We start from the raw sequence: 11591 nt of genomic DNA, 5'->3' as shown, positions 1-11591 counted from the left end.
GCAGTATACCTGTATAGAAGGACATTTCCAGGTTTCTCCTTATCACAACAATGTATGTTCTGGTAGCTTCTGTATTTCTACCAACCACTACTTTACCCCTCATCCCAAATTTAAACATCCTCAGCCTGACTACAATGTAGTCGTGCCTGTCTGTAAAATCTCCACCTGGCAGGCTGAGTAATTGGACAATAAAGTTGTCGCTGATGGCGATGTGCTGTATTTCTGGTGTGGTCTAATGTAGAAGAGATTCACAATGGCTCCAAGACCCAAAGAGGTCGTGCATTCAGTTGGTGCAGGCCGTCACCTTATGAGTCACGTCAGCTAGAGGAAAGAGGCAGGCTATTTTTTGGCAGATCAAACACCTCATCAATCTTATTTATTTTATAGGCAGAGAGCAAGTCATTTTCCTTCGATGTTGGCTCACATTGTCTTGGCGTAGATACCATCTATTCTCTGAAACATAAATTAAAACATTCTGTTAAGACCTTGGATTCTGCGAGAGCTTCCTGAAGGCCAATCAACAGTATGGAAGACAATTGTGAACATCACGGCTGTCAATTGCATTTGAGTTCAACAATGATGTGTTCTGGGTGTAAGTCGACCTGAAGAGCAGCGCCAGTGCAGAGATTACCTCAGGGCTTGTACATTTTCCTGCATTTAAATCCTTAATAAACAACCATTTCATCCCAGTCTGCAGTTGCTCTAAATTTGTTTAATTGGTTGACTTTTTTCTGTAATGTTGTATTTATTATGTCCTGTTTATTCTCAACATCATTGTAAATGAGAGCTCATTCTCAATGATCTACTGAGATTAAATGAAATTTTGCCACAATTAGATGCCATGTGTGTCTTTTTTATGCCACTTTTAATAGATATATAGTAGATATTAAGAAATGGCAAAAAAAGAAATGTATATGGCATCTAACTGTGGCAAAATGAAGGAAAGTTAGTGGCTACCATCGCATTACAGGTTCTGGGTTCAATTCCCAGACGAGGCTGGCCTTTCTGTGTAGAGTTTGCATGTTCTTCCTGTGTTCGCGTTGGTTTCTTCCTGGTCCCACGGTTTCCTCCCAACACCAAAACCTGTATGCTAGAGTAATTCTCTCTGGTCCCCGGGTGCTGTACAGTGGCTGCCCACTGCTCCTAATGCTAAGGATGGGCTACTGCAGAGATCGGATTTCTCTACATTGTGCTGTGTACAGTTGTATGTGACAATAAATTTAATTTAAATTTATAGCCTACTACTGTACATAAATTGCCATTATTTGGGACATATAGCTAACACAAATGCAGTCCAGTCCAACAGCCCTGCAAAAAGTCCAAAACCAATACCATTCAATAGCACTGCAAACGCTCAGTGGTGTTTTAAGCCCCCAACGTCGACTTCAAGGCAGCGCTGCGACTGTCGACTTCAAGCCTAACCCTAACCCTAACCATTGCCTAATTCTAGTGCCTTCCAGGCAGTGCTGCCTGGAAGATGACGTTGGGGGCTTAAAACACCAAAAAACGCTGCAAACAGCCTCGAAAATGTCTTTTAAGTTGAATCAACACATGTATACACCATTATTAGCTACAAACTTCTTTGAGGCGTGTGTGTGTGTGTGTGTGTGTGTGTGTGTGTGTGTGTGTGTGTGTGTGTGTGTGTGTGTGTGTTTGAAAGAGTCAGCTGTATCTGGATAATTACAGCCTCACCTCTCCACCCGCAAACTTTCCTCCATTGATTACTACTTCCTCCTCTCACCTGATTAAAAAGCTTCCACACCCACTTTGCTATTAACCATTTACGTTAATAAAAAAAATAGTCTATTTAATACAGCGAAAGTGACTGCTAAATTGCTAGTCCTGCTACCAATTACTGTTACAGTTCAGTGCCCCCGCTCCCCCCCGCTCAATTGGTTGAGTGGGGGTTGATTTCTGGTAGCACTTCGTGGGCAATTAAATTATGAATCATCTTGAGCAATAACAGGATATTTTCATCCTGGGTTGTATCCATTTTCCAACAAGCCATCACACAAGTGTAAAAAGTGATTTCAGAAGCTTGTTTATCTCAGTCGTTGCTCCCATTTGTCCTTCTTTTGTATATATAGTGTATTTCTTAAAACCTGCATTCATTGATTTTTTTGCCACTTGAGGGAAAGTACGACAAGCTGTAAACACAACACAACCATTTTATTACGTTGAAGGCAATATGGTGAATGTATTAGCAAACAGTTGCCTATTTACACATCCAGCAGACACAAATCCCAAATGTGAATTTATGATTAAAAGACAATATTAGTTTTAGTATTACTAAAGTTTTAAGATTAGTACTCCGCTCTGGGACATCAGTAAGTACAATGCACAATTAAATAAATAGCTAAATAAAAGCCAAATCAAAAAACCTGTGGGCATAGTGATCATTCTCACATGACATGTTTTCACAAAATCTGTTGCGGCCGGTGCCAAGGCCAATGGAGAGCACACCAGCAGAGCATGAAACCGCAAATTTCTTAAACATCACAACAATGTGGTGGAGATTTTACTAATAGGAAACTATTATTGAGCCAAAGTGTTGTGGCGTTGGATGAAGGAATATTTATGACGTAGTTGAGCAGAGAGCCCTCAGAACGCTGCTGGTTTTGGTGTACTGTGATGTGTTGTTGACAGGATGTTGAAACACAATCCTCATCACTCCTTTACAGAACACGTGTTGGGTCTTTGAGAGGTACTTAATTAAACTATATTTTTTATGATGGATGCATTATGCAACCCTGACAGTTTCAGTGCCCTGATCTGCCCTGTTGAACTGCAGGATTATCTCAGAGTCTGCTCTCAGATGACATTTCATTAAACATCGCCTCAGGGCTCATGGACTGTTGCCGAAACCCACAGAGTAGCAGAAATTGACATTGATTTGCTAGGGGTCTGATACCTTTGTTATGGCATGTATTAAATAATTGCCCAAAGTGATATTATTGGACAATTTGACAATTATGTAATGGCCAACAATAACAGAAAAAAATGTACAAATGGTAGAATAACAACTTCACCAGAAAAATACTAATGATAAAATGTAAAACTAATAATAAAATCTTCAATAATTTATACTATTAAAGGGATATTATGCTGATTTCTATCCAGCTCTGTGTCATGGCAGCGTGGGCAATGTGTTTCAATGAACGGTGTGTACCTTCCCTCTGCAGCCGTAGTTAAAACGTTGAAAAATCTCAAATGCGAAACCCGCCACTGAGATCTGCTGAGATCCGCCCGATGATGCTAAATGATGTATTTCAGCAGACCACGGCTGCTCCGAGCTCTGTGTACTACCGCCACGGAGGGAAGGCACACACTGTTCATCTAAACACACTGCCCACACAAAGATGACACAGACCTGGCTTGAAATCGGCAAAGTATCCCTTTCATTATTTTATTATTGATTTTACTACTAATGATACAATATTAGTTTTAATTTCTTATATAGCCTTTTTTTTGGTAATTTTTTTCATTTGCAGTAGTACATTGATTTAAATATGGTTTCATAAATCACACTGACTCCAAGGGATAACATGCTTTCGAACCCTAAGATGTTATTGAGATTAAAGTGCCCATATTATGAAAAAATCACTTTTTCTGGGATTTGGGGTGTTATGTTGTGTCTCTGGTGCTTCCACACACATACAAACTTTGAAAAAAATCCACCCATGCTGTTTAGAGTGAGATATGGTTTCTGAATGTGTCCTGCCTTCAGTCTCTGGGTGAGCTGTTCAAAATCGGCACGGCTTGTGACGTCACAAGCCGAAACGAGCAGGCTAACCGCAGCCATTAGCTCGTAGCGTTAGCATGCTAATGCTATGGCTAACGCTAGCATGCTAACGCTAGCATGCTACCTCGTTCTCAATAGCAAAGCACTGCTACAACACACACAAGTTCACCATAATCTACAAAAGAACTACTTACATGTGCACCCTCATTTAGAAGTCTCCCAGCTAATCCTGCCTTGTAACTGACCGAAGTTGTAGAAACAGCCTTTCTTTTACTGTCTATGGAGCTAGCTAGCTGACATGATCTACATCTGAGCTACTGCGCATGTGCAGTGCAATCAAAGATAGTACAGAAGAAGAAGAAGAAAAGAGGTCTCACTCTGTAGCTAAAACAGAGACCAGCTGAAAAGAGGATCTGCAGCAGTGAGAGAGAGCGGTGCAGTACAACACAAATATGGTGTTTTTTGAAAATTAAACCATGTAAACCTATTCTGGTACAACCTTAAAATACAATTATGAACCTGAAAATGAGCATAATATGGCTGCTTTAAAGGCCCGTATGTCCGGGCCTTTAGGATTCTAAATAATTGTTCTCACTCATGTCCGCGGACAGCTGCGGTTTTGTACCAGTTGCATACATGCAGTTCCATTCATACAACAACTGACTTCTGATGGCAAGCATTTTCATCTCTCCCAAGCGTTTGCACATTTTCTTGCCATGAGTTCAACGGCATTTGGCTGTCTTTGTATTCCGTTAAAGACAAATTATATAAACGTGGGTAATCTTCTCACTCAACCTCTCTTCAAAACAAGCATCCATATTGTCATCTTCTTCTTCTTCTTCTTCTTCTTCTTCTTCTTGGCAAACCAGCTAGAGGTGCAAACGCCACCAACTGGACTGGAGTCTGGAACAAGCGATGGAGTATGCACAGTCGGTACGCTTGCTATACGTACAGTCTGCTCAGTCAATCAACTTATTACTTATTACTATCTTACTTCATTATTTATTATATTATACTGAATTCAATTATTATGAGTCTTTACCAAAGGGACCAGACCCGCCCAGAATATGGCCGCCATGTTCAAGTATGTGATGTATTCTTTGAAACCGAGCAGCACATTGTAAATGTTTATTGGCAAACATTAAACTAACAGCAAACACCTCAGAGACTCTTATGTTGGGATCCCTTATTGTTTTTTTCACATATCATGGAAGGACAAAAAGAGAGAAAAGCATTAAAAGCACATAGATGCCAGTGCAGTTGGAATATAGCAGATCGTAGATTTAATTCTGAACCTGCAGAGTTCAAACTTCAATCATCAACCAACAACCCCGCTGATCCACCAAAAGAAGAAGAGGTACCCAGCTGCAACAGATAAGATGGTGGCGACTGATAGCATCCTGCTACAAACCTCTCTTTATTATATTAGTTTCAGAGTTTGGAGCAGCTGCCTCAAAGAGAGTTTTTACCCCCAGGTGGTTAAATTACTGAAGAGCAAGCGCTCACAGTTATTTATTATTGTATCATTTTTTGTTGTCTTTTATTTATTTCTTATTTATATAGGCTATATTTTTAAGTGCTGAGATGCATTTCATTGCCTTTGAATGTACAACTGTAGAAAACGCTTCTCAACACATGCAAACGTGCCAGCACACACACAGACACTCACAGATGTTTAGTCAACAATTTTGCCATTTTTGGCAGTCTGGTTTCCACTTTTCACACTGACCTGCCAGTCCTCATTTCAGAGGGAACCTCCTCTTTAGCTTTGACAGACTGTGTAATTATGTCTAAGGTGCTGTCAGCCTGCTTCACAAGATGCCTCTAAAGCATTTACACTCAGCAAAGGTACATATTAGTGTCCCACACCTTGCAACATTCACACACAGATGCTCACACACTCACATAAACTTTACAGTAGACCTCAGCCTCGAGCCAGACCTTCTAAGCCCGCATCCTGTCTTCCTCTCCCCACCGCAGGCAGGCTCAAACAGACTTAAAAAACGTGCTGTCGATGTTCCACAGAGCATTCCCCAAATTCTACCTTTATGGGAATGTTTGATGTGCGGGTCCACAAGGAGCAATCTGTTAACCCCACACCTAAAGACAGAGACCCAACTGTTTCTCCTAGACCGAAATGTTAGTTTATCGGCGAGCATGTGTATACATGAGTGTCTGTGAGTCTACGCCCACCTGCTCTTCTGTGTGTATGTGGAGATTATCAGAAGAATTTTCCATATGTCCACATAAAGAAAATGATACATTCACTTAGCATGTGTAAGCAGCCATAGGGTAAACATACTGGAAGCCTTGGCAGTGTACATTGCCTGAACAGTAAACTGGAACCCCAGGATGGACCTCATGGCTCCGGGCGAGCCTTCCTCCTTGGTTCATAGCTGTGTTTCAAGGGATGACATGCTGTGCTGGGTCTAAAGTAGAATGTACTTTCAGTTACTGTATGGCCACATTTTGGCCATTGAACCCAATACATATTTCCCTATGTTTCCATTTATTCCCAAGCAGGGATACCAGATGGCACTTCTGCAGTTGCCAGGGGAAATAGTTCACCTAATATATATATATATATATATATATATATATATATATATATTTACATAAATAATTTGTGATTTTTTTTTAAATATCTTCATCTAGGAAAATAACTATCCAATCTGTTAATTTGAATGGGGATTAAATGATTTAATCGTGCAACCCTTTTAGACTTTACAAATGTTATCGGACCAAATGGATCAAATTCTGATAGTGAAACGAGCCATTTCACAGGGGTTGTTATGCTCAAAAAAATGTATCCACTGATTTACAGATGTCTCTTTCGCCATTTAAGTCTATGGGGAAAAGTATTTTTCGGCCCCATAGCATCCCGTAACAGACACAGAAGTTGTAATTTCACTGTTTGGCCGCTATGTCAAATTGGCTTCAAAGCCTGCCGCACTTCCTGGGGACCTGGCTACAATAGGCTGACTGCACATTTTGAAAATGCATAGGCTATATAGGAATATAATATATAATATATAATATATAATAATATATATATATATTGCAATCAGCAGGGGAAAAAGGACCCAAACGCAGAGAGAGACAGGCAGGCAGGAGCAGCGTTGAAACTCAAAGATTTATTTCCTCCAAAAAACAAAAACAAATCTAGGGAGTCCTGTGAGCTGCAGGCAAAAACCAATACCGGGGAGAAAAAGGAGACACGGAAAACTGACTGACGCAGACACACACAAACTGACACAAGGGGATACAAAACGATGTGACAAGAGACAAAGGGAACACAGAGGTTAAATACATGAGGTAATGAACAAATGAGGGACAGGTGATACAACAGGTGAAACACATCAGGGCGGGGCAGGACAATCAACAAAGGTGGGACACAAAAAGTAAAACTAGACATGACAGGACAGAAAACAGACTAAAGATCAAAATAAAACAGGAAACAGGAACCACCGACAAAAACCTGAAATCAACTAAACATAGAAACTTGACAACACAGAACACAGGAATTAACCAAAAAATACACAATAAACCAGGAGATAACTAAACAGAAATATACAGAATATACAAACACAGGGAACATGCACAAATAAACAATAAAGGCAACAGAAATGAACAAACTGGTAACAGAAATATCCCTAAACCGTAACATATATATATATATTATTTCTATGATTCCATCCATATTATTCCATCATGTGACTATGTAAATAGTCACATAATGGCGTCATGTATTTGCAAATTAGCACATGCAATAATCTAGCGACTTTTCAAGCAGGCTTTACCTACTTTCCACTGAAAAAAATTAGCAGCTAGCATAATAGTCTAAATACTTTGCTAAAAGTATAATGAATAAATAATTGCAATAGTTTGTGAAGATAAACAGATAAACATTTGAATTTTTTAGAAAAGTAGATAAACACAAATCAAATAATGATCTAAAATGTAAAAATAAACACCTGAAAAACATTGATAATGTAATTGTAAAAAAAAGAAAAAGTATTATAACAACATCCACCTATTGTGTTACTTAAAATCCACTATATAATCGGAAGAACCCATGGCAGATGGTGTTGATGCTTGAGCATATCTTCATGTAATAGGGATGTGAGGGTACATCGGACAGAAAAGGTTGGGAATCACTGTCCTAAACTATAAGTTAAAGGACAATTCCGGCGCAAAACGAACCTAGGGGTTATTAACAGATGTGTACCCACTCTGTCGTTCTCTGGGACATGATTTCATGCTAATCGAATGAGTTTGGAGCTTGAAAGACGTTAGCGCGGACCACTGATTAGCTTAAAACGCTAGTATTCGGGGCACAGGGAACGTAAAAACAAATCGCTATTTATACCACTAAAAAGGCTCAAAATATCACCACACTTCAACGGTAGCATAATGAGGGTCCCTAAATGTAAACCAAAGCATTGAGAACATTGTAAGTGTACAGACAGACAGTTTATTGAACGAAGAGCTGCGGGAGCTCCGTGAAAGGGCTGCGAGAGAGAGAGAGAGAGGTGGTGTACCTGCGGACATTGTGAAGCTATGGCCACCGAACAGGAGTGTCTGTGTTGCAAGGAGTGGGACCTGTTGCGTCGCGACACCCAAGAGACGCAGTGTTTTGTACAGTCTGAAGATTTCCCCTCTCTGATAAACAGGGCTGTACTTGAAACTTTTTCGGCGACCCAGACCGGAGGGACCAGATGGACAGTTATCCACTGAGTAAGTACACTAGACAAGTTATGCAGAGTGCAATTATTTCAGAAATATTGAGCAAATTGCTTTTGATTTTAGTTTGCATCGCCAGCTGTAAGTCATGACTGGTTTCCAAGACGGCGGCGGTATGTAAACATGAACGCGAGTGTCTTTATAATGTATCTTTTTAATAAACTGTCTGTCTGTTTTTAGTGGTATAAATAGCGATTTGTTTTTACTTTCCCTGTGCCCCGAATACTAGTGTTGTAAGCGAATCAGCAGTCCGCGCTAACGTCTTTCAAGCTCCAAACTCATTTGATTAGCATGAAAACATGTCCCAGAGAGCGACAGAGTGGGTACACATCTGTTAATAACCCCTAGGTTCGTTTTGTGCCGAAATTGTCTTTTAAGCAGCTTCAACCACAGTTTTAGCAGGGATATTAACATGGCGGTTTTTATTTTCCTCAACCATATGGCATTGATAGAAAATGAGATGATAGTCAGCTGATCAATTAAAAGCTCTTTAGAATAACATCTGACTCTACTCTCTCCTGATGTTGAATATGGGACACTGCATTGGGACAACAGTCAAAGCGGCTTTCCAGCAGCTGTCCTCCCCTGTGTGCCTTAATATTAATTTGTCTCACAGGATTTGGTTCTTTCCCGCACCGCCAGTACACAGCAGTGAGGCCAGTATCGCAAAACCCCTCAAGGTTTAAAAGATACCTCGGGACATCCAAGACCCTATTGATCAGCAGCAAATGGCCATGAGTAAACAACAGCCTGAACCTTCCCTACCTGGGACAGTGTGACATGATATGCGGTACATAGTGTCATTTCTCCGCCTGACAGAAATGAACTGGAAACCAATATAACTCCCAGTGCTCCTGCTAGGTTCCTGATACCATGTTAACAAGACAAAAAGACAGAAAAAAAACTCCTATCTGTTACAGTTGATCACCAGTTTTTGTGTTGCAGCTATGAAAAGTCAAAGAAGGCTGCAGAAAAAGACAAACTGTTTCTCCTAAAAATGTGAAAATTGTGTTCACATGGAAATTATTTGTAAAGGCTAAGTCATTTAGCATGTGTTAGGGTACATTCTACAGATGCCATGATTAGTATGGTTTATGAGACATGCAAAGTCATGAGTCATCAGAAGCCAATGAGTCTTATATACAAGTTGTTATTGTCCTTATCCTCAGCAGCACAGGGATCATACCATATAGCCAGCCTCTTACACTTCATGAAAAACATCTGGGAAGTGTTTCTGCAGCTTCAGCATCTTGTTTTGTTTTGGGATGTTGGAATGGTAGGAGAGCCAGGCTCTTGTTTATAACTGTTTTATTGGTAAAGCCCAATGGAAGAAATGTTTGTGTCTTGGTAGGTTGGACGCTGCCAGATCTCATCAATACTCTCAGCAAGAACATAAAAGTAACATCAACGAGCTGTTGGCATCATAATGTTGTTCAACAAAGGCTTGCATTTCATAAGCATATAGGGGATTGTGAAAGCAGTAGATACACACTCTAATTGGAAGAGACATGATGAGCTTCGGATACTGTAACAGATACATCCTGACTAGAATCTTTGGGATTCACTGTCTGAATGTGTGGTACAAATGCATCTGTGTTTTTAGTGAGCAGGGGTGAATCAGTGGGCATGGATGCCACACAGATGAATTCTGGGATTAAATGGCAGCAGCACAGCCTCTCATCTGGTTCTCATGTGTCTTGGAGAGACAGTAAAAAGTTTGTCAGCAAGCACAGTGACTTTGAACTTGGATGATGTTCTTTGCCTGTACAAATTCTATTTTTGCTTGTTACCACTTTGCATTTTTTCCACACCATAACAGCCAAATGGTAAGACCAACAAACAACAGACCTCAGGAAGAGGTCTGCTGAGATCATTTATACAACATCTGACAAAGTCTGACAATGATTGCTTAGCAAGCCTACAATGTTAAAAAATTGTATATATTTACCAAGTGAATTTCACTGAGTAGTTGGGCTCATTCCTGCATTCTCAGAACTTTTTCAAGTTAATAAAAATGTAGTTTTCCGTATGTAAATAGCTGGTTGTTATCTGACCTGGTGAGCAGATGATGGCGAGGGAGAGAAAACCAGATTATAGGAAACACATTTACAGCTTTCACTAGTGTTACTACGGTAACTTTATAAAGACTGTTTACCGGCAGCTCTGAGGTTCTTTTTTTTTAAAAAGACTCTTACCGGAGACGATGTGCATAATGAAACAAATGATGGTAACACTTTACTTGAAGGTATCTACATAAGAGTGACATGACACTGTCACAAACACATGACACTGTCATGACACAGTCATGACACATGAACCCTAACCCTAACCCTAACTCTATCCTAACCATAACTTGTCATGACAAAAAACGAATGACACTAAAAGAAACGTTATGTCATAAACGTTTATGACTTGTTTATAATGTTTATGACACGTTCATGACAGTGTCATGTCACTCTTATGTAGATACCTTCAAGTAAAGTGTAACCCAAATAATTTAGCATCAAAGCTCGATGCACACTGTGAAATAGCTGCTGTAATGGCAGTATTGTGGCTGTGAATCTTTGGATGTAATTCTGTAAATAAATATAGTATGTATTAAACTTGTGGGTACTTATAATAGCCATCAGTCTGTAAAATGGAGGATTTAAACATTTGTATGAAGTGCATTCAATGCACAACATATTTTACAAGTTTTTAAAGATTCACAATTGTGAAAAAGCTTTAGTAAAGTGCCCCAAAAATGTACACACTTGTCATCAACTATTTGTAAACAGGAAACTAAATTCACAATCATATTATTTTACACAGAGACTCACATAGTTGTTTCTCCTGAGAACAAAACTGTTTTTGTGAGTACAGATTAGCATTTGTGCCTTTCAGTTTCATCCTGTCAACATAAAGCCATGCAGAGGCCCAGATATTTTGCACATATTTAATAATGTCACATGGGAGGGTGTGAAATTTGAAATGGTTTGCAGAGCCAGAATTGTCCATGCCCAGCTGGGTCTGTCACATTAGCAGCGTACATACTGTACTGTAGAGTAAATTCTGAATTTACAATGCAGCGTCAGTTGAAGTTTTGATCCAAACATGGTGATTTGAA

This window comes from Sander lucioperca, chromosome 10 (genome assembly GCF_008315115.2).
Source record: "Sander lucioperca isolate FBNREF2018 chromosome 10, SLUC_FBN_1.2, whole genome shotgun sequence".
NCBI classification, from domain to species: domain Eukaryota; kingdom Metazoa; phylum Chordata; class Actinopteri; order Perciformes; family Percidae; genus Sander; species Sander lucioperca.
Note: the sequence above shows the minus strand (reverse complement) of the source record.